General features: G+C 38.6%; 1 protein-coding gene across 3 annotated transcripts in view; it reads right to left on the bottom strand.

Annotated features, from left to right (window-relative positions):
* The window catches only part of LOC119912138 (RNA-binding Raly-like protein), a 107,925-nt gene extending 102,771 nt beyond the window's left edge, over positions 1-5,154 (bottom strand). The window contains exon 1 of one of the 3 annotated variants that reach the window (XM_038731188.1): positions 4,239-5,154. The gene's annotated coding sequence lies outside the window, so the exon portion shown is untranslated. The remainder of the gene's footprint in view (positions 1-4,238) is intronic. The other 2 variants (XM_038731163.1, XM_038731171.1) reach the window with 2 other exon arrangements.
* Between the last annotated feature and the right edge of the window lie 18,950 nt (positions 5,155-24,104).

The following is a 24,104-nucleotide window of genomic DNA, read 5'->3' as shown; positions in this document are numbered from 1 at the left end:
CTGCATAAACTCCACTTCATTTCTTTAGTAAAGAATTTCACTGTAAACTTAGTGAGTTTAGTTTATACTCATTACTTTTTCTGTTTTCTACCAAAAACAGAAAAAGTAATTCCTCTGTGAATTTGATAACTCTTGAAAAGAAAAAACTATAAGTGATTGCAGCTTAATTGGCCATTTTTAAACCACATTACTACTGCAGTGAGTTACTCATTGTATACACATGCACACACACCTTACTTTGTGTCTTGTTTTCTAAATTCTAATCAAAGATCAAATAAAAGAATATCCAGTCACGGCGTTAGTCAAAAACCATTGCTTTCTAAGCATCCTTTCAGGCTACGAGGAACAACGAGACCAAATGTTAATGAAATCTAACTGAAACAAAACTTTGCTTCCATCTCAAATTCTAAACGTACATGCATGTCGGTGCAGACGGCTCATTTAAGTGATGCACTATAACTCAAATGGTTCCCATAACAGACAGTGTAAAGTGATACAGCCTTACCCTATGCTTTAGATATGGGTTTAATTGCCCAGAATATTAAGTGTTAGATTCCCTCAATTATCAAGTTAACAGCTCGGAAAAGGACAGTAAAGTAGTTAACACACGTTTCAGTACAATCATGCCAAAGGGAAGCTGTTTATCTAAAAGGGGGAAGAGAATGCCTCATTCGGAGAGTAAAACACATGATGTGCATGCCAGTTAAAGTTTTATACCTTAGGTCATGTAGATATGGGCAAGGGTGTCCAGCTGCCAAAATCCACATGAAAGAAGCTCTGAGTTGATAAAAATGTTTATATGCTCATTTGAGTCGCCTTCAGTAAATACACCTCTTTTACAGCAATTAAGCTTTTGACCAACAAGTCATTTGGTAACTTTTTTGCCTCCCAAGCTACATAAAAGCTGTACTTTTTTTCTTGGTGGAGGTTATTGGGGCTGAAAAAACTACTTCCACCTCTTCTGAATGTTTTTCAAGAAAAAAAGAAAATCTAACATTTAATCAATTATTATTTATAATAAATAGTCTTCTATTTACCACAGTAAGGTTACAAATACAACCGTATTAATTAGTGGGTCTCAGTATCAGGTCTCAGCCAGAAAGCTAAATGGGATTTTAAGTAATAATGCAGAAATTTACATAGTATTATTCATCTATTTATTTTGGTTGCATGTGAAACAATTTCATCATAATTGTCTTTCTAGATTAATATACATGTATATAAATGCAGAAAAACAAAAAAACTTGTGAAATCAAACATACTACCTTAGATATGAGTTAGGCATTAAGGAAAGATTAAAAACAATGGAGACTGAAGTATGTGTGAGTGTTAATGTTAGACTGGCTTTTCAGCTATTGATGTTAAGTCATAAAAGCACATTTAAATGACACTTTCAACTAACTTCTGTACATGTATGGAACAAGAAGGCCAATAAACCCATTGAAGCTCCACTGCTGCTTCCTCTGTAACTTCTGTAAGTCTTCCTTCTAACATCTTACAGTGTACGTCTGAATTTGCGCAGGAACACTGATCATCTGTAAAATAAAAAGTCATCTTAAATTCTGGTTCTTTTCTACATTAATAGCTGACATTTTGATTGTGAAGTTTGCAGTGTATGTGTCCTAAAATTGACACACAAAAGCTGGGCCAGCTTGGAGCTTGTTTCTTGAATATAACAGTAGATGAATCTGTGCTTGTAGCATTTATCTATGTGGGTTACAGTGTTCACACCACGTGACACTGAATCCAACATCCCATAATAACTACAGAACATGTGTATAAAACATGCAATACACAGCATATTAATTATGTTTCCATTTGTCCAACTCTGCCACAGTGAAAACTAAAGTGCTGTTTACAATCAGACCAACAAGCATGCATGCAGCACACAAACATTCAATAGTTAAGCACATGCTTAGTGTATACAAGATGCTCTTGCGTGATGTTTTATTTATGGTAGCAGAAGTATATCCAATCATGAGCTATCATATTTCTCCATAAGTCTCCTGTGCAGGTCTGGCTTGGCCTAGATAACAGGAAACCTGCCTGGAGGGGAGACACAACACCGCAGGACGTAATAGAAGCTATCATAATGCTTAGCGCGAGAGATGTCCAGGGGCTCGTACTGTGGCAGAGTGGCAGAAACACCTCTCAACTATGGGTGTGAAGACATGTGGATGTGCCGTAATGCTGTGATTCAAGGTTTGAAAGGCAAGATTTTAAACGTGTGGACCAATCAAAATCTACTTGCTCAGTTTTCACTGACATGTTGCCAACTGACTGCTATTTACAAAGCTAAAAATGTTTTTTAAAAGCCTCAGTTTGATTGGATTTAGCAAATGTTTGAGCCCCCTTGTGCAGAGATAAACAGGTGTGTTGCCTTGAGGAAGTTGTTGAAAACATCATCTAGACACAATGTGATGCTGTGTTTGTTTGAGGATGAAACATAAAGGCCTTGAAACTGAATGTCATTCTTTCTATTGGTGACTTAGTGTAAGACTTAAATGTGTAAATTGTTGACAACTTCTTTTTGGGAAAGAATCAGATTTAATTCAATCTAACCATGAGAAAAATATGAGAATCGGTGATGCATTGAATCATTGCAGCAGAATCAAATTCAGTTGCACTGAATTGTCACAACCTTCCTCTTAATAACTGACTCGCTGATAAATTCACACCTTGAACCTGCTTACTGACAGCTCTGTCTCTAAGGGGCCTGTGATACAATTAAAAAACTGAATACAAAGTCTCTAAGAGATACCTTCCTGATTGAACCTCACATACTGTTTCTAAATTGCCCGACAACTTAAAAACCAATAAAATCTCCCTGTGGCTCTTTATCTACATCTGCTTTATGGGCTGTATAGATTTAACAGGGGACAGGCAAATCAATACATGATAACAGCTTTTCAATACATGATAAAATGTATATCTTAATTGCTCTAATTAGTTTGCCTCATTAAAAATGTATGTTTGCCAACCTGGTTCTGCATTTAATATTTATCATCACCCCATTCCACCATATTAAATTAGACTGATTCTGATCTACCATGTCAGCTCTATTGTCAGACATAACGGGCCACTCTCATATGTTTTATACCTCTATTAGCCTATTGCACTGATAAAACCTGTGTTCTGTTAAACTGGATACAAATGGATCGAAACGATTGGTGAGATCTGATGCACAAGCTGAGCCAACAAAAAAGCCAGCAATTGCAGAGAAACGGTTTACATTAGTCCAGGGATAGTCCAGAAGAAGTCGCATGTGGATTTCTGTAGCCTACCAGTACTTTTTGACTACGGACTCATCTCCCAAACTACATTTAGGGAAGATTCATGGACAGACAGTGATGTTACAGTAGCTCAAAGCCTACTCAGAAAATGCACACAGCAGTATTGTAACCTGCAAAAAAACTAATTCCAGTAACTAGTAACAAAGCCAGTCCCTCTTCTGAGACTACATGACATCTATTTACTCATGTTTGCATTTCCTGCAGCACGCCAGTAATCTAAAGTAAAACCTGCTTCTGGAAGGATTAATTCACTCTAAGTCCTCTTTTAGTCCTGTCAGTGGCTCTATTCATTCCCTGCAAAAATCAGATATGACAAATCCAAGAGTATTTATGAATCTAGGCCCACAAAAGCCGATTTGAGTTCGTTCAGCAATACAGAGGGCACTCAAGTGTAGCGCTACTTTGCCCATGACATACTGTTGTGCAAACTGTGGTTGATCCTAATTATTCCCCCACCTTGGCAGCATAGCCTACTGCAGTTTAAAGAAACGCCCGCTGCAGCAAAGGAAACTGTTATTTCTGCCCCTCCAAGTCGATATTTGGATGGAGTTTTGAGTTGTATCTGTGGGAGATCATTACAATCGTTACAGTGCATCCTTCCGAGGGACCTGAATGCAGCTACTTACATTTTATTCCTCAGCTCGGCGTGAAGATTGTTGAACTCAAAACAAAGAAAACATTGTGATCAAACGACCTGCGTGTGATTTCCAATCCTTGTTCTTGAATTGTTGATCGCGTCACTTGTTTTTTTTTTTTTAAATGAACATTAAAGCCAGATCGATCAGATCAGGTAACCTTCAGATAACATTGATAAAGAAAGCCTTCTCTAATAATCAATTTGGCCAGCCTTACAAAATAACACGTCAGCCACAGGTGCATATTTCTGTCACCTTATTCTTTATTGTAAATACAGAAACGTGTCACTTATCCACTCTTATCATATACCTGCAAAAGGGAAAATGTCTGTTCATCCTCGTTGACACAGAAAACAAAAACGCATTGAACTGCCCCAAGAATCAAAACTCCCCTCGTCCACCCAGCATCATCTAGTCAAAAAATGATAACATCCAAAAATACTTGACACTGCCACCAGCAAAAGTATAATGAAATCGAAAAAAGAGAGAAACACAAAAACAACAAACCTGTGAGCTCAGCTGCAAGAAAAGTATCACGTTAAAACGTCATCAGGCTTTAAAAAGGACTCCTTTTTATAAAGAAAAGAGGAACAAAGTAAAAGCAAAGGGTTTGATCGGTGTGATTCACCGAGACATCAAAATCACAAAACTCGAAGGCAACAAACAACACTGCAAAATGCAAACCAAAGCATAGCAACAGCAAAAGTCGACAGAAACAAAAAAATAAAAATGTTTCAAAACCACCTATAAATGTTTGAAAAATCTCAATACTGACAAAAGCTGCTTGGTTTCGACCCTCGAAACAAAACTGCAAGCAAGTAAAGGCTTTCTCAAGACCGATATCGCACCCGTTTACCCTCTTGGCACTCTCGATCAGAATAACTGCATGCTAAAAACTTGAAGCCTGGTTGTGAAAAACGCTCAAAACCACCATGTCAATGCTCAAATTCAAACACCAGCAAAAGGAGGAAAAATAAAAAAGGGGGCAATTAAAAAGACAAAAAATGCTTACAAAAAAGCCATTGGAAATGTACTCACCGAGCGGGAGTAAAATGTTGCAATAAAAATGTGATATGGCTCAAAATACAGTATGGCGGTGCAAGCCGAAATGCTGTGCCTTTTCTCTAGATCTCTGCCTCCAGTTCTGTCATGTGACAGATTCAGCCCCGACTTCCAGCAATGAGAGACCAGTGTTGAACAGCTGATGCTGAATGCTCTCCTAACGGCTTGGCTCTCTCCAAAAGTAAAAAGAGGTAGTCCTTATCATCTCACAGTTATGACTGAGCTGGTTGTGTGTTTCCCCTGGCTTTTTTTTTCTATTTTAAAGATGCAGAGCTCACTGGGTGTCAGCGCCACGGCGGCATCCAGACATGCGTTCATTCCACACAGTTGAAGCACGGGCTGTTATACACTGCGTGTGTCTATTCTCTTGTGATAAATGAAGGGATAGGCGTGCGGGTTATTACAGTCGGGGTGGTCAACGTATGCACGTGTAGCACATTATTCTAATAGCACGCTGTTCCGTCCACGGTGCTGAGACTGAGACAGTGTAGCACATGCAGGACAAACAAACATGGCATACACGTCAGATCATACCGGCTCCTGTCCAAGGTGCTGATATTTGGCGAATCTGACAACAGGCAACAGTATCATAATCAGTCCAGCCCTGTCCATGGTACTGAAACAGAATCTAGTACAGTGAGGAAAAGCAAAAAGTATCATACTAAAATTATCACCCAGGTCTGTCCATGGTGCTGAAACAGAATCTAGTACAGTGAGGAAAAGCAAAAAGTATCATACTAAAATTATCACCCAGGTCTGTCCATGGTGCTGAAATAATGCAATGTCCTTTGGAACAAACAATAGTAACAATAGCAGTGTTCTAATTACAACTATTTAATAGTAGTTAATTACAACTATGTCCTACTACAATTAAAAAACAGATTTTTTTGTATTTAATGGGCTGTTGATGGAGACTATCTTCCATTGATGCATTGCAGAAAGAAAATGGCTGGTAAAACAGTTCTGTGATTCAGAAAATAAACATTTAACAGTTCTGTTAAATCTCTGGAAAAACATTTTGCTCTCTGTTAGTGAAGTTTATTAATTCTGAAGTCGCAGTTTGTTTGTGCGTTAGTATGTAGTGTGCAATCGAAGATACAGCTATACTTTTAATAATACGCAGTTCTGTCCTTGGTGCTGAAACTGAAATGTAGCACATCTAGGACAAAAAAACAAACAAACAAACAACAACAACAACAACAACAACAATGTCATATCACCCAGCCCTGTCCATGGTGCTGAAACAGAGGAAGTGCAGAACATTGAAGAGAAACCGTGGTTTTACCACCAAATATGGTTCTGGGACTGAGTGAGTAAAGACATATTTAGAACAAACAAACAAAGAAAATAGTCTCAACAACCCCCAAACAAACAATACCAATAAATTATTATTTTATTCACTACACACTGTAATGTTGATTCTACGTAGAGGACAATAAAATGTGTCAGACAGATAAAAAAAAAAAACATCTGACACTTCACAATGCTCGTTTTTTAGTTATTGACCATTGATTGTATTATACACGTTGCATTATGGAATAGTTTGAGTCCACAGTATCAGATATAATTTTTTCTCAGCACGAAAACATGCTGAACATTCTATAAATTGGAATTTAATAGTGAATAGTAATTGATTTTAGACACAGACATGAAAAAAGGAGGTTTGGATTGTAAACTGCATAAAAGAAGTGGACGTAGCCACCATGACATCCCCTATTGTTTTGTGGTCTATAATATTTTGAAGACTTTCAGCATTTTGGCCATCACCATCTTGTTTTTTTCGGAACCAGAATTGACCATATTCAGACAGGAGGGTGGAGCTAGCTAGCTTGGTTAGTAAGGTGCATCCATATTTCATATTAACTGATATTAATTGGGACGCTGATCAAGACGTAAAGGCAACCTAAATATTACAGTTAACTTTCATGAACTAAAAACACACTGTAAATGGAAGTGATTCGCCTCTATCCTGATTGACAGTAGCAACTTGTCAATCACAAGGTAGCCCTAAAGCATACCCCGCTTTATCATCTGTTTAATTATAAATGGGACCATAATTTACTAAATGAACATCACACTGTATTGAAGAACACTTGAAACTACAGATTGAGACCATAAATGCATTAGGAAAGTGTTTACTGGGATAAATCAAGTGAGAAGTAGGGTCATTTTGTCATAGACTACAATGCAACCTGACTTCTTTTTTGTAACCAGTGGAGTCGCCCCCTGCTGGCCATTAGAAAGAATGCAGGTTTAAGGCACTTCTGCAGTGGCTTCACTTCTCAGACCCGGAGGTTCCCGCTTAGTTTGGACACAAGCACATTTAGGACAAAAAAACAGAATTAGCCCTGTCCATGGTTCTGAAAGTGAAAGAATGCGTTTTATTATTTAAAACAGTATCATACTCGTAATCTTGTCCAGCTTTGTCCATTGTGCTAAAACTGGGTGACTTGTCTATACTCACTGTGCCTAAACCCTGTTCAGGCATCATAGATAGAGACATCGCATATTTTCATTTACAGCCAAGACCCCAAAGAGGTGACTCTCAGGGTAGGTTTTAACAGCATTTTGGATTCATAGCATTTACCTGCAAAAACCCAATCTCTCTCTCTCTCGCTCTCATTTGTTAAATACATACACCTGAGAAATGTAGTTTATTGCTGATTGTGCTAGACAGGAAAGTAATAATGTGTTATTGATGCATTAGCATCTGACTGCAGTTGTCAGACAAAATTCATGTAACACACAGCGCTGTAGACAACTGTCACGATTCATTCATCATAACTGTGGTTGGTGCACTGTTTCCACCTTAAGCACTGTCTAATTTAATTTTCTTTTCATATCACATCCAAGCCTTTGGGAGGTACAATGTAAAATGCTTTACAGCCACCAAAGAATACATTGGGTGTCCAAGAACAATGATCAAACTTTCCTTGAAGCAAAATCTAGCAGCTTCTCACCGAGTGTGTTTACCTTTGCTTTCATTCACTCATCAGAGCCTGTTAAATGGCTTTGGTAACATACTGTACTGCACTGTTTTTTGGATCTCATTCAGTGTCATTTGTCAACAGCGTAATAACACATTTGTATTTGTGCCTATAAACTCAACTAGACGGTCAGCGTGTTGCCGTGCAGGACATATCAGACCGTAATTATCAACGCCCTAGGGGTGTTAATGACCTAACTTACTGTCAATGTGGTGATTCAGATTTGGATAGCAAATAGTTAGAGATAGGCGCCAACACGTGGGAAGATCATAGGTGACAAAGAAAATGATGCAATTAAACCACAGCCAGCATAATTCCTTGTAATCCAATACCACACTCTATAATAAACTATGACTGATGCATGACATTATTATTGACAAACATTCATTTGGCTTGAAATCAAGCTTTCTCCCAGTTTAATGCTGCATAACCTTTAATGGATGCTGTAGAAGATATACAGGTAAATATAGAATTTACGTCTCACTCGACGTGATTTATACATATGTGACCATAAACATGGGAGATACTGTCATGTTTATTGCGATATACACTCAGGTTTCAGGTCTGTGCTGTTTATCAGCCATGCTGGTGCATCAAAAAGAGACTCACAAGGTTAAAGGAATGCCCTTTATGAATATCTGAAATAAGAAATATCAATCATATCAACCTTTTAACATGGTCGGGTTCTTGTATACGCTCAGCAGGCCCTGCAGGTCAAAGACACAACGAAAACACACATTTTCCATTTGTGTACTAACCTGAATCTCAGTGTATTTTGCCATCGGTAGTTTTACAAATTAAATAAGGTCTGAAGCTAAACTGAATCATAATTCATTGCCTATTCCCCATTAGTATAGCACAGTGCAAGGACCGCTTATTGCCTTTGGCCATAAAGAGCCAATCAGAAGCAAAGCTCAAAACATGTGGGCTTTTGGGCCTTTCCACACATCCAGGTGCTTCCTCTGGAGGTGTATTAATCAATATTTGTTAGTACATTATTTATTGGCTGGAACCAAGAGCAACACGTACCAACATAGAAAAGAAAGAAAAAAAAACTTTAGAAAATAATTATTTTCACTGGGATTCAGTTATACAGCTATCTCTTGTGATCCTAAGGTCATATATGAATGACCAATGTCCATGTACTATCTCAGTAATAAATCTCAAAATACCCTCTGTCAAGGTATATAATAATCTGAAGAAGAATATATAACACAATCCTCTTTTCCTGCTTTGTATATTAAATTGGATCAACTTTCTGTAATGTAATGGATGCTCATCCCCACACAGCTGAGGCCCACTTCAACGTGTGATGGTAGTGCACAGGATACTATTGCAATACAAAAAAAACAACAACAACAAAAAAACTATAGACTGAATGAATTTCTTTTATTAAAGCAATGAGCGATTTGTATTCTTTAATTACCATTTTGTCAAGGAGTCTGCAGAAATTGTGTGGGATATTTTAATCATAAATAAATGGAGTGTGCACACACAACTGTAAGGGGATTTAATGCTCATTACAATAAATGGGTTAAATTTACAAATCTAGAGCTTGAGGTGGAAGGATTATATAAAATAATTCAAAATGAAAATATACTTGAAAGCCTTTTTGCATAGCCAGTGTTTGCTAATATCAGCACTGGAATACGGGTTTAGTCAAATCATTGCAGGGGAGGCTCTTTTCACCATTATGCACATTCTAAAGGGTGGAGATGTGCTTGTGTGGGCTGGGACAACCAATGCATTTTAGGTATCACACTCAATTGAATGGATCTCCCATGTGTTTATGTGGCACCATCATTTTGATTCTTTCTTTTTGTCCCTGTCAGGGACGGCTGCACTCTGCCCAAGCTGACTGACCCACAGTAGCCTGTGGGGACGTAGGATAAGCTTACTGGCATGAATAGCAGTGAATCCTCATGCTTGCTTCTTAGAGGTCTTGTAGATATGTATATTAAAAAACCCATCTGGTACCATGTAAAACCAACTATTTAATTTTTAAGAGCTAACAAAGAAGTATTTGATACTGTGTATTATGTCCATTTTCTCTGCAAAAGACATTGTTACTGGTGGAGCAGGCCAGTCCCGTATTTTGATTCAAATTGAGTTCACATACACGGGGGATTCACAAGAGACGATGCAACATGTGATGTATAGCGTTTTACTGTTTACAGTTCTTTCTTTGGCAGTAAATCAGTATTAAGTTTTCCGGAGGTAAGGCAAGGCAAGTTTATTTGTATAGCACATTTCAACAACAAGGCAATTAAAAGTGCTTTACATAAAAGATAAAAGCAACAAAGGGAAATATAAAAAAGAATTTAAATGCAATTTTTAGTGTGTAAGGTGGTTTAGTGCCCTCTAGTGGTGAGCGTTGAGTATTGCAACCAAAGGCATAATCACCGCTCAACCCCTACCTTTTCAAGCGCATAGGAGAAACTAGAGTGGCAGACACACTCTGTCGGCTTTTGTACTAAATAATACACATGGGCCTCCATTTTTCACTTCTCTCACTTCACTTCTCGTTTAATAAACTATTCGTACCTATTCAGCGTAGTGACGAAACACGCTCTGTAGGGCAGTTTGTCTGTTTGGGCTACTGTAGAAACTTGGAGGTGCAACATGGCGACTTCCATGTAAGAGGAACCGTGATGTATGTACATAGAAATGGCTCATTCTAAGGTAATAAAAACTCTAAGGTCTTTATACACCACTGAAAACATAGTTATGTATATTATATTGCATTTTTGACAGTAGATTCTCCTAAATATTACACACGGAACCTTTAAAAAGAGTCAAGTAGAAAATAAAAATAGGTTAATGAATTTACCCGGTATACGCATTTTTTCACCAATAATTCTAATGGTTTTGTATTTCTATAATGGGTTGACGAAAAATCATGCTTTTCAATTTCCCTTGTTTTGCTTCATTTCCCATCTCTCACACCAGTCACATTCACTCCGCTGCTCAGGCCTCAAGTCACTCTGAGCAGCGGAGAAAACTGTACTTGTAATTCCACTCGGCCCTTTTTAGACAGTCCTGTTAAGATTTGGTCTGACCACTTATGAAACAGGAGAAACCAAGTGAGGTTTAAAAGCAAGGGTAATGGAACAAAAAGGGAAAGGAACGTAACAAACTCCACTATGCCCTGCTTTTGTTGATTATTAAAGCAAGTTTGTTTGGCTGCACTGTAACCATATTCACAAGTTGCTTTTTTTGTTGTATTTCTGAAAAAGTAGCTGCTCAGTGAGTTTTTGCTGTATTTCTGCTGTAAGGCACAACTGTAAGGATTATAATATTAAAGCAACTATGTGTAATATTACAATATCATCAGTAAATCACAGTCATTTAAAAAAAAATGATTGACAACAATCAAGACAAACAGCAAGAAGTTGGGCAGCTTCCACCATACTTTGAGCTGCATATTAAAGTGTCAACAATCTGGTTAAAATGCAAAACAGTAGAAGGCCACTAATGAACTAGTCAACACTTTCTTCCATTCAGAGCTAACACACAATGGGATTATGCTCTCACTAAGTAATATAATATTTAATGGGTTTTTCATCAGTATGCGGATACTACAAAGGACTTTGTCTACTGTATCAGAGAGAGACAGCTGCATTATTCTTTATAGGACAGCATGTTCCACTATCTTTCTTTGTTCCTCTGTCTAACCTTCAGCTGTGGCTTATGAGATCTTATAGTCTCATGAAAAAAGCAACGCATTTTAACAAGAGGATGTTCTTATTATAACAAGATCCTGTGGTTTATTTATTTATTTTGTGCAGACGCTGCATAGTATGTTGCTGTACATTTATAGCTTTATTTACATTGAAATGGGATCTACATAATGAAGCAGATGTTAGAACCAGTGCAGGGTTTAAATGAGATAAAGTGTCAAATATCAGTCATCAAAGTCACAAACTGAGATAGATGTATCAGCTTTTGGAGATACTAAACATAAGCTCTTAAGTCATGATCCATAATCTTTTCCTCAAGTCAGGTAAATAGAGTAAGCCTTTTATGTGGAACTTGGCAGCGGTAATATTATATCATGCTGATTAAAAATCTCAGGGGATACAAGTTCAGTTCAAGATTTATATTATACAATGTCAGTGCAAGATAATTTTTATGTTACATTTAACCTGACATTCAGAAGGTCACACTTCTGTCTGTTTTCAGTTTAATACATTTAATATACTATACTATACTACTATACTATGTTTAAATGACTTTCCCCAAAGTACACTTACTTGAGGATACTTTGGACAGATATCTGTGAGGTAAGAGAGTTTAATTTCAGACATATTTGGTATGACAAAAGTATGTTGTCAAAACATGTCATCTTCTAAAATGCAGTGCTTTTAAGTGTTTTCTCGCATCTGTTATAGGTCTTTCTCTTTAAAGGGGAAGTTACAGATCAAAGTCTGTTTACAGGTATTCATTTCCCTCCAATACTGCATATGTGAAAAAAAAAGTTTTATGCAGCCTTTTGTTCAGAGAGAGCTGTGTGCAATCTGAAAAGCTGCCTCAAGTGATGTCACTTGAGGCAATGTTGGTTGGGGCTGGGGACTACAAGTTTGAAGATGAAAAACATCTGAGAGCTTGGAGTAAGAAAGATGTGAGCTTACCAGACCTCTGTAGCTGCTCGTCATCTCTGCTTGAGGCTAACTGCTTGAGGCTACTGGCATAACTCACCAGAATCTCAGACCACACTGTTGGTGGTCCAGCTGCAGGACGGGTACACAACTATAACAACTATGAGAATAAGAATTGTATCAGAAATTTCCTTTAGTAGTGTCCATTTATTTATCTTTACATTTAAGGAACTTCTGTTTCACTACTGGAGTTAAGCGATGGTTGTGAAGATGCTTAGGAGGCCACAGACACAGATTAATATTCACTGTAAGAGGCCCAGATTTTTTTTAACCTATGCTCCTGTGTGCTGCATTTGGTTGTTTGTCTGTTTGCTTGGTTGCTATATATGTGTACTGGAGGTGAATAGTCAAGTTTGTCAAAATAACAGACAGCTGTAGTAATTCGCATGCAAACCAGGGCGCTCTCCTCTGTGTTGTCTGGCTGTGAAATAAGACCCAATTACAGGCGTTCTGTATTCACTCACAACTGTGTTTTCCTTTCCCTCCAAGTAATACTCATTTTGACATCTTGTCAAGAGAGAGGTAAACAAAAGTATGAATTGACAGGTCAAAGGTTCAGACACACACAGACAGTCAAATAGCTGGCCTGACAGACATGCACACAAGGACACTAAACTTGGGTTTTCCAGTTTGCTGAGAGCGCGCTGCAATGCCATCTTACAAAGCATTTATGCTTCTAATTAAGTTCAGAGAACGAGGAGTCTTGAGGAAAATGTTGGCCTCTGCATTGAATTAATTGTGCACAGTCGGTGACAAGGAGCTGCAAAAATTAGCTCACATCGTTACATCCTGATTAACTAAATAATTGGCTTTGAAAAGGGAGGTAAACAATGCAACAGCCCTATCCTGACCGAAAGATAAAAAAGGCAAGAGGAAGCGGAGGGAAGAAGAGTGCGACACTCTGAACAGATGCACACACATCTGATGTATTTACCTTGTTAACAGCAGTCAGATTAATTGTCACATCACACAGGGACATTTCCATTTCAGTGTGACTGCTACCGGCCTCCACGGAGACTGAAGCAGGATGACCTTTTCACCACAAAGTAGCAGGACTCTCCTGGCCACTACACGGCCAGGAGCATTGTGGGACTGAGACAGGCTGATTGTGCTGTGTGCTGCACGTCTCTTTTTGATAATTAATTAACATAAGTACATGACAGTTAATTTGTTTTCATGCAGTCTTACTGTTCTCCTGTGTGCCATGGCGTTTCTCCATGGCGTTATTGCATTGTACATTAGTGTATGTGTGGCTGAAGATACAGGTAGGGACACGTTTGCTTTGGATTTCTGATAATAGACATCTCATTGGACTTTTTTGCAGATGCTCAACAATTTACAAAGATCTTTGTTCGATCACAGAAGCATGAAATTGGTCCAACTGACTGTTGGGACTAAATTGCATTGGCTAAAACTGTATCAGCTAACTGGCTTTTAATGTGTTACTTAAAAATTTCTTTACTTGCTGCTTGTCAGTCTGTGCGGTTGTGTCTGAAATTTCCCCAGAATATTATAGTCTATTTCAAGTCTGTTCAGCTTTGTCCTACAATGAGCGATGGGTTCCAACATTAACATTTCCAGCCAAATCTCTCTCACAGGAGAGATTTTGGCGTTCTTTTGTTTTGTCTGTGCTTTTCTCATTGGTTTGAAGTGGGCTGAGCTCAGTTTGTAAAATGTGATGTCACATATTTCCCATACACCAATCAGAGGCAGGCAACATTTGAATCAAAATATGAGTGTTTGACTGTTAAATCCTAATAAATATCCAACAAAGGTTGAGGTCAAGGGCAACTGGACTCTGTAGAAGAAAAACTCAAGACTTCCAAGAGACTCCTAATAAATAGTAACTTTGGCTGTTGTTTTGCCAAACTTTAGCTTTAATAGCTTATTTAGTCACAAACATTTAATGTTGGACATACTAATGATTTCTAACTTTATCAGGGGGTTTAAAAATATTTGTACCTAATAAAATATGTAAAAATACATACAGTATTCACTCCAAACAGATATATTAGATTCATTTTCTTTTACATGTTTTTTTTTGTATTATTATATACTGATGGACATGATTGCTATCTCCTCTCCTTTGCTGTTTTCTGAGTGCCCATAATAGCAAAGGAGCTGCTAGGTACGACTGAACACACTGCACAAAGTGAGAGTATGTAATGGCTAGGTCATTATTTGTCAGCAGTAGATGTTGGGGGAAAAATCACCTGAAATTGTCAATTTGTTCTGAGGATTTTCAGGGCCATTTATGAAATATACAGAGAGCGATTTGGTATTCAAGCCCTGTATGTTTCCCATTTCTATGCCTACCAGCAAGTGTGGGAAAAGAAATACCTGGGACATCTTTGATTTTTATATATTAAAGACCTCTGCATAAGTCGCCTCTGATTTACTTCATTTGATGCCTCTGTGTTGCTGAAAATAAAAGATTAACTTGGCTGAAAACGAGTCATGAACTTTGCAGAGACAATGGCAAAAATATAAATCTGTCCACCATTTCACTGTGAAACTATACCGGCAGATGTATTAGGGATGGGTCACCGTTTTCAAATAGTCGTTCCATTATAAAAAATCGAATAGTTTATAAAAAGAATTGTCAAATAGTTCCCAGCGGCAACCAAACTTTCGCTTGTTTAGATTGTGTATATTGTTGTATGTAAGTTTTTTTTTATTATCTTGCAATCCTTAAAGCAGCAGTCTGTAACAATTAAACATACAATGCAAAACCTTCCGTGTTGCTCATATCGCTCTGCTAAGCCCCGCCCAAAACACCCACAAGTTCCTACGGCAGCAGAAGGAGCCGGTTGCCCTTGCTCTCCACGGCCAGTGTTTCACCAAGACCCCGGTCTCTCAAAGGCAGCCCTCCAACGCTTTGCGTGGGTGAGAGGCTAACAACCACTGTCCCCCTAACTCTTGTAGGGGGACAGTGGTTGGTAGCCACTGTTTGTCTTCATTCCTCTTTGCCACTTGTCAATACGATCTCCATGGTATCGAGCATAACAAGCCCGAAGCTCTGTGTGGAACCAGGACGTACAAAGGAGGGATGGGCAATTCTTTCATTGCTGCTGGTTGTTTCTCAGACATTGTGTTTGCAAAACTTCTGAAGCCGCAAGCTCAAGATATTGAGTTTGACTGAGTGAGAGCATCAACGCTGCGTTAGAGACAGGTCCTGGCTTTGATTGGTTGTTCTGACCCTGGACCGGCATCTGTAAAAGTAGGATGAGCCAGAGGAACCTATTTTTTTTTCACAGATGTAATATGCCAAAATAATTTTAAAGAATTTCCTACTGATGCTTTAATGTAATGGTAAGGGTAATTTTGGTGAATCAATGGAAGATAGAAATGTGATGTGTGTGTGTGGGTGTGCATGTGTTCAGGCTCAGCTCCAAGCAAGGCCACAAGCTCTCTTGCTTCAGCCAAACTGGAGGGGTCTTTGGTTTGTAGACACAGGTGCTTCTGGAAGGAGGGCTCCCAGCAGCCGTGGCAGAAGCTATAGACATTCTTCTTAATCAGATTCTGCAGAAGCTGATAGTAAAAAGAGGCCAGTATTGCTTTGGCAGCCAAGTCTGTCTTCCTTAAACACATTCGCCTGAAAGAAGAGGGCAAGCAAGAGTCTAAGGATGCTTGCCATCTATTGTTTCTTGCCACTGAACCTTGCAGTGGTAGTGAATGGCTTTTTCTGGTGACTTTGGCATGTGAGCCTGGCAGCTAGCTGACTTGCTCCCAGCCTCAGCTGTGTGCCACAAGCCTCTCGGCTTTAAAATGCACTGCCCATAGTGCTGCGGTTTTGTTGCAAGGCCACTTGGACTTGCAGGATCAGGTTGTACTGACATGATTTAAATTTCACAACCTGTAGACTTTTAAGATACTATCCTGCAATATGAGGAAAATTGAGAAAATGGAAAGTACGGTGTGACAAAAAATGTATAGGGACAATACTGTTCAGTATGTAAAAATACATGCTGGTTTGATATTACAGAAGAATAGAATTGCAATCTTGAAAAAAGGCTGATATAATCAGTTGAAAAAATGACTTTCTGAAAACTATAATTTTTTGTTAGATTATTTGAAAACTGAAGAGAGAATTGCAACAGAAAATAAAGTAGGTCATCTCAAGAAAGGCAAAATTATGAAAACTGAATGGATTTTAAGAAACTGAGGTTGGACAAAGTGGGGGACATTTTTGTGTGTTTTGTTATTGGTAGAAAGTACCATGGTAGTTTGTGTTGTTTGTAACTATGTTGTATCACTGATTTTCATTTATACTCACAATAAAAAAGCTTAAACTTGTCTTTTCTAGATAAATACCGAAGGTGAACATTAGAGTGACTCTTACTCTTGTTACTTCCATTTGTTGAAAAACATGTTGTGGCCTTGGACAATTCACTTAGGAGCAGCTTAGGCCATGGAAAGTGAAGGTCTTACACATTTCTTTTAAAACCACACTTAAATGGCAGTCAGTGTGTGGTTTGTTTGTTGGAGTGTCCACAGTGTGACAGTTATAATATGTCAACAAACAACTTGCATCCACTGCTCATATTTAAGCACGGTAGATTATAGGTGCAGGGTGCAGGGTTATTCAACAGAGTTGTTAATTGTGATCCTCAGTGCTTAAGTGCTTGGACTGATAGCTTGATAGAACTATACTGGAGGAAACATTTTTATAATTGGACTTATAACATGTTGTGCCTTTCTGAGAAAAACATACATAATGGAGCAGTACTGGGCCTCAGAAGACCGGGCTCTCTACCTTGTCTTTTCCACATCTTACTGACATATAGTACTGTACATTGCCTGAATCTTTTGCAGGGGTATGATTAAAAGTTCATGTAACACACCTGAGCATTGTTACATAATCATTCAATACTTCTTCAAGGAGACATTTCTTTATTTCGCTCTTTGTGGGAGCAATTTCTCTAAAGCAATTAAAAAAAAACTCAACAATGAATTATTCATGCAATTATTCATCATAAATGTAATTATTATACCAATGTTACCTCGGGCTCTTCCATTAACTCAGTTAGAAAACAGAAACAAGTTTGAATGAAACAAAACTAATTTTTAACCAAATTTCATTCAAGCGTGCAGCTTTTAATTAATGATAGGTTCTTAATGGAAAATTCTCTTTTTTAATTGACCATGATGTGCAAACAGTTTAGTATCTCATTTACACAGGCAAACCATTATTTAAAATATCTTAATTTACCTGCATTTACCAATCTCAGTTTACTTATCAATGTATTTTAGACCTTTTTCTGTTGATGAGACTAGTCTTAGTACAATCTCAAGGAAAAAATTCAAGTAATTTTCACCCAAAACATGATTTCAGCATAGAACACAAACGGCCCCTTTCTTTCTCTTTTTTCTGAGTCCTGCATTAGAAAACAATGATCTGGAATTTTCCAGGAGACAGTTTCCAACCTACTCTCACTCTGTTTACAGATAACTAGCAACTCATAATTTGAGTTTTGTATTGTAAGCATTTGAATGAAGAGGCAGATGCTGACTGAAGCTCTTTTTCCACTTGTTTCTCAACATAAACAGCTGATTGTGACAAGAAAACTGCACTTACTCAACAGGGATTTGTAGCTTATACGCTAACTACATGAATATTAATTACGCTTTCAAACTATATGCCCCACACAAGAGGCTTAGCCTGCATCTAATTATCACTTTCAGCTTAATTCTCATGTCACTTGGAGAGAGTCAGATTTTATTCATATTTGTTTTAAAATTAAATCTGGCAGCCAACGCAACATTATACAGGGGGAAAGTGCCGATGATTTATTTAACCTGTCTACAGGTAGGATCAGAACCCTACTGGTAAACCAAGCTACGAAGTTACAGGCTGAAAACCTTCATATGTCAGACTTCTGGAAAAGTGCAACATTTAGAGACTTGCTTCTCTCACCTAGACTACATCATGCACCCATAGCGACAGATCTTACTTGATGTGTGTTATGGTTATGTGTGCTTTTACATCAGCAACCATCCAAGATGAACATCATCATTAAGGACAACCAGGGGTTAAAGGCAATGATAATGGTGACTGGTCTGTACTTGCATTGCACCTTTCTACAACCACTCAAAGCGCTTTACATTCACATACATTCATACACTGATTGCAGAGGCTACCATGCAAGGTGCCAACTGCTCATCAGTTAAAAGAAACTAATCATGCACACACACTGATGGGACATCCATCAGGAGTAATTTGGGGTTAAGTGTCTTGCCCAAGAACACTTCGGTATGCAGACCGGAGCAGCTGGGGATAAAATCGCCGATCTTCCAATGAGTGGACGACCCACTCTGCCTCTGAGCCACAGTGGCCCAAATCCCAGAGGGATTTGGCAGGTGGGGGAAAGCAGATCTGGGGTAAAAACAAATGCAAATAAAACAAAGTTATGGGCTACATCAGGGTTCGAGTTATAATCTGAGCTTTGTGGGGGTCCCTTAGCCACTAACTAACGCAGAGATAAATAAATAAATAATAAGAGAGAGAGAGAGAGAGAGAGAGAGAGAGAGAGAGAGAGAGAGAGAGAGAGAGAGAGAGAGAGAGAGAGAGAGAGAGAGATCATTGCTTATTACGTGATAGCCTGAAAATTGCCATCGAAGACTACTGCTCAAGGAGAGACTGTGTTAAGTGTTTATGCACTGCCAGCACACAGTAGCAAGCATATTATTATATGTAGAATTCTACTAATTGGAGGATGCATCAAAAAGCCAATAATACTAAACGAATAAGCTGCAGTCAATACAGAGTAATACAATTGCCTACAACTGAGTTCATATTCGAAGGTCGCGGCCTCAACCTATAATGGTTGTTGATAAATTAATTAGAGACCCCCACAGATGCATGATTTTACAGCTTCCATGGGGCTCAGACCCTCCTTATGGGAGCTGAGCTCCCACTGGCTCCCACGTAACTTGAACCCTGAGCTTGAGTTTTACTTGCTGTGCATGTCCTTGATTGTCTTAGTGGTCTCACCTGTGTGTAATTAGTTTCTCCCTCACCTGTGTATTTAAGTGGTTTTCTGTCTTTCATTCCTGGACAGTTCATTGTTGATTTTGTGTGTGAAGTTTCCAGCGTTTCCAGTGTGGATTTTGTGTTAGTCTCTTGTGTTGTATCCAGTTTAGTTTCTTGTTTTATGGACTAATCTCCTGTTTAGATCTTTGGACTTTTCACCTGCACTGTTTTGGTTGGAATAAACAACTTCATCTTACCTGCAGCATCTGCATTTGGGGTCCAAAACCTCTGTTTCCAACGTAACACATACCATTCTTTTTGTTATTGTTGCTGTTGTCTTTTTCTTTTGTCTCGGTTAGTTTGAGTCTAGTTCCACCTCTTGTGCTTTTTCATATATGTCTTCATGTTGGTCATGTGTGTTGCACTATAATAGATGTTTTGTTTTGCTTTCTTCACATTACATAATCCATTGAGAAATATGTAAACATGAGCCAGCTAATGATACGACTCAGTATTTTTGTATTGTATGGGCTCAGCTATCTTCTGCTTAGCGTCACAGACTATAGTAGAACGTAGAAACATGGCAAGGACTATACAGAGTTTTTCACTGGGTTTAACATTTAGGGCAAGTGAGATGATCAAAGGGGCTCTCCGCCGACTTTACACAATAACCCCTATAGCTTAATGGGCTTAGTTATAAAAAATAACCAAGATGATGTTGTCATTCAACTTGTGCTTGGAGACTGAATATGTTTTAACAGAAAGCCTGTGTTACAAACTGGAGGTGTAGAGTTTAAAAGATGCAGGAATTTACCAGACAGGGAAGGTCTTACAAACAATGCCATTCAGTGTCATTATGGGAAGGGTAGGATCCATCATTTTTGGGAAATTCTTAGAGTCATTACAATTAACAAGAGAGCTACAAATGTATGTCTTCAGCATAACGGTGAAAAGTGATATTAAAATGGTGAATTACAGGGGGGAGCATGCATACAGAAAAGAGGAGGGACCGAGAACTGACCCTTGTGGAACAAAATATCATCTGAACCCGGTGAATGATAATCAACAGTCAGCATGACAATCAACTATGAGATAAACAGTCAATTAAATTTCAATTCAGTGCTTTAAAAAAAAGCAGGATAATTACCTGTTGCCTAGATAACTTTAATGAATTTTATTTACTAATAGACCGGAAAAACTGTTCGCAAATCAGCATGAGGACTCACCAGAGTATGTATAACACAAGGGAGCTCTCTCTTCTCTTTTTTTGTGATATACAAGACTCCCTTGTAAAATAGACTCTCACTGGGACTTTCCTGTTAAATAAAGGTTAAATAAATTTTAAAAAAAAGACTAGTCATTCAATCAGTAGAAAAACTACTGCGCTTGTAAATTTGCAAGAAGGTCCACAAGACCGAAAAAAAAGACAACTAAATTAGTTTAAATAAAAACAAGATAAAACAATGAAAATAGTGGTAGCATCATAGTTACATTAGATAGATTAATAATCAGCTCATATGTAACAATAATATTACAATTGTAAAAGACATCCATTTCCAAACTCTACACATCATCCACTTCTTCCAAGATGACTCCACAACACTAAGCACAGTACTTTTTTGAGACTAGATGTGTGACCTACATGTCAAGTGAAGTCAAAATAATTGTATCATAGTATAGAAATCATCAAGCAAAAAACATCCAGAAAACATGGAGTGAAAAGCTTGACAGTGAGAGGATGCGTTCCTTCTGTAGCCATATAGATTGAATCTCATTTCAACAATTTGTATTCATGAATGTTCATTATATGGACGTACAGATTATTAATAATGTGCTCTCTCGTTGCATGTTTAATAATCTGTCATCACAACAGGTGACCTTTCTCAATATAAATTAAACAGATTTCTTTCGACCTCTTTCCTTTCAAAAGTCTTGCTCTCATCCTAGTTTGTATTCCTCACCGCTCTTCCTCCTGGCATACACATTAGTATTTGCTTTACCCCCTGCTGTGCCTCAGTTGTTTGTCATGCAACGATGAAAGGCACATGCTGAACTCTGTGTAAACCCGCTGTCATTTCCGTTTGTGGAATTCTATGCTTTTGGAAACCTCAGCCGCTCATTAAGGGGTCCCTGGTAAGACATCTATCAGCGAACAATGAAACAATTCTAAAATGTATTAATGCTTTGTTATGCCTCTCCACTTCACAGCCAGTCATTATACACAGTGGCAGTTGTTTTTTTTTTTACTAAGAGAATGATGAGATGCGTCAGTGGTGAACTGTGATGAAATTGAAAATACATCCTAGAATATACGACCTTGACAGACTTTTCCTGACAGCATCAAGTACTATTTGCAGATTTGGCCCTAAGCAAAGAGTAGTAACTGCTGCAGTGATTTTGAGAAAAAAAGTATTTTTCCCCCGGTAGGACAGCAACTCCAGCAAGATGTATGCCTTTTCAAGATGACAATTTTACCAGAAAAATACCTTAAAAAGCAGATTAATGGATGTAAATTTCATCTAACAGTTGGAGGGTATAATAAACATACAATTTTTAAAGAGCAATTTAAGAAGTGGACACAATACCACAGCCACAATTGTACTTGTATTGGATATGTGTACACAGAGGAAAGCCATACTACTATTGTTAGTGTATCTTGGAGAGCGAAATCTTACCAAATTGCCTTAAATAGCCTGAGTTTTTGTACTCTTGTGGCATTTTGGTGCTCTGAAAAATGATCTTATGTCTGTTTTTTCTTTTCTCTGTCATTTTATTTGGCCAACAACACAAAGCGATAGTAGATAGCTTCACAGGATCACCACGTGGCCATATTATAATTATTAATATAGCTTGCGACCTCCATATTGTATTATACGTTTCTTCTCGGACAGAGGACGTCTCTTACTTAGATATTCAACTGCAGCAAGCCCACTGATCTTCTACTTAACATCATATTGAGCAAAACCCAACACAACGGTAGATCTACAATTTTAGCCTCATATCAGTTATAGACTTATAGCCGTGTTAGTTGCAGTGGGCGACTTAGGGCGTACTCACACTAGGCCAGGTTGCCTTGTTCGGTGCTGGAGCACGATTAACAACAAACATAAAGCATGCTGTATATAGCTGGAAGTCAAGATCGACTGTCATTCTGTGAAGGAAAAAGCGCTCTCTCTCGCACAGCACAGGGGAGTTTGTGTCAGGGCAATCACACGGCACGGAGCAATCACACTGGTCAAATGAACCGGACTTTGGGGATTAAATATGCTCGGGCACGGTACGGATCACCTAGCTAAGGGCACACTCACACTAGGCCTGGTTGTCTTATACCATGTCTGAGCACAATTGTCCCCCCTCCCCCGCTGGCCTGACATAAACGTCAGACCATCTGACTTGTGTGTTTAGGTGACATAAAGATGGCAGTGGAACAAACCATTGTGAGGCAAGGGAGGGGGGGATTCAAAATGTTTCTACGCATTAATTTTGCTCCATTTGCTTTTGCACCATTATTTTAAAGAGGTGGTATTATGCTTTTTGGCTTTTCACCTTTATTAAGTTATATCTCTTTTTTGTGCATGTAACAGGTTTTCTGGGTGAAAAAGCCCAAAGTCCAGCCCAAAGGGAGTTCCCATCTCTCACAGAAAGCTCTGCTCTGAACCGCTTGTAAAAAGGCGGTTTGTAGTCCAGCCCTTCACTTCCGTCACAATGAAAACACGTCATAATGCTTGCCAAGAGACTAGTGGGGTCAGGCACGACTCGTCTATGTCTGGTTTTTCATTGAAGAAATGTTGTACCTGTACCTGACCTTTTTTCGTATCACCTCACCTCCGTCGAGGTAAGGCGATCCTGAAATGTAACGTGAAAACACGACAGACTGCTGATTGGTCAGAGAGAATATTCACTATTCACTGCATCATCATTGCTGCACCAGACAGAGACCAGCAAAAGAAAGTTTTATATTTTACAGTTTTCGTATGGAATTTCATCACTAAATCCACTTCTATTTTTAAGTTTAGAAATCAGCTGTGTAGATTTCGAATATTGACAGTTTTACGAGAAGTGATGGCGGAACATAAATGTGCTTGAATATTTTCAGAGTTGAGGAGCTCCGCAAGAGGCTGCGGGGAAGCCTGTGCCAACCTGCGGGAGGAGCATGTGAGGCCGGCCAGCCGCCCGCTCACAGAGCCCTCTGCTCCCGCCGTCACACAGAACGCTGCAGCAACAATGGCAGAGGAAAACACAGCTGGAAGGTTTTCATACTGATTATCTGTCTTTACATTCTGAGGAATATTGAAACGTTTTAACTTAAAAAAGAGAAAGCTGTGTGGATCGCTGGTGTGTGTGTGTGTGTGTGTGTGTGTGTGTGTCGCATTGAACATTACGACAAGCTACATACTATCTCTGGGTACTGTCTGCAATGGAAAACGGAGCAGGGCCGAGTAGAGTCGAGTCTATCGATTTGCGCTATGGTAGCATTTTTCGGCAAGGCAGCATAG

Source organism: Micropterus salmoides, unplaced genomic scaffold (genome assembly GCF_014851395.1).
Source record: "Micropterus salmoides isolate LMB-PRFRI ecotype aquatic unplaced genomic scaffold, ASM1485139v1 Ms_hic_scaffold_1, whole genome shotgun sequence".
In the NCBI taxonomy this organism is placed as follows: domain Eukaryota; kingdom Metazoa; phylum Chordata; class Actinopteri; order Centrarchiformes; family Centrarchidae; genus Micropterus; species Micropterus salmoides.
The sequence above is the reverse complement of the archived record's forward strand: the minus strand, read 5'-3'. Positions and strand labels throughout refer to the sequence as shown.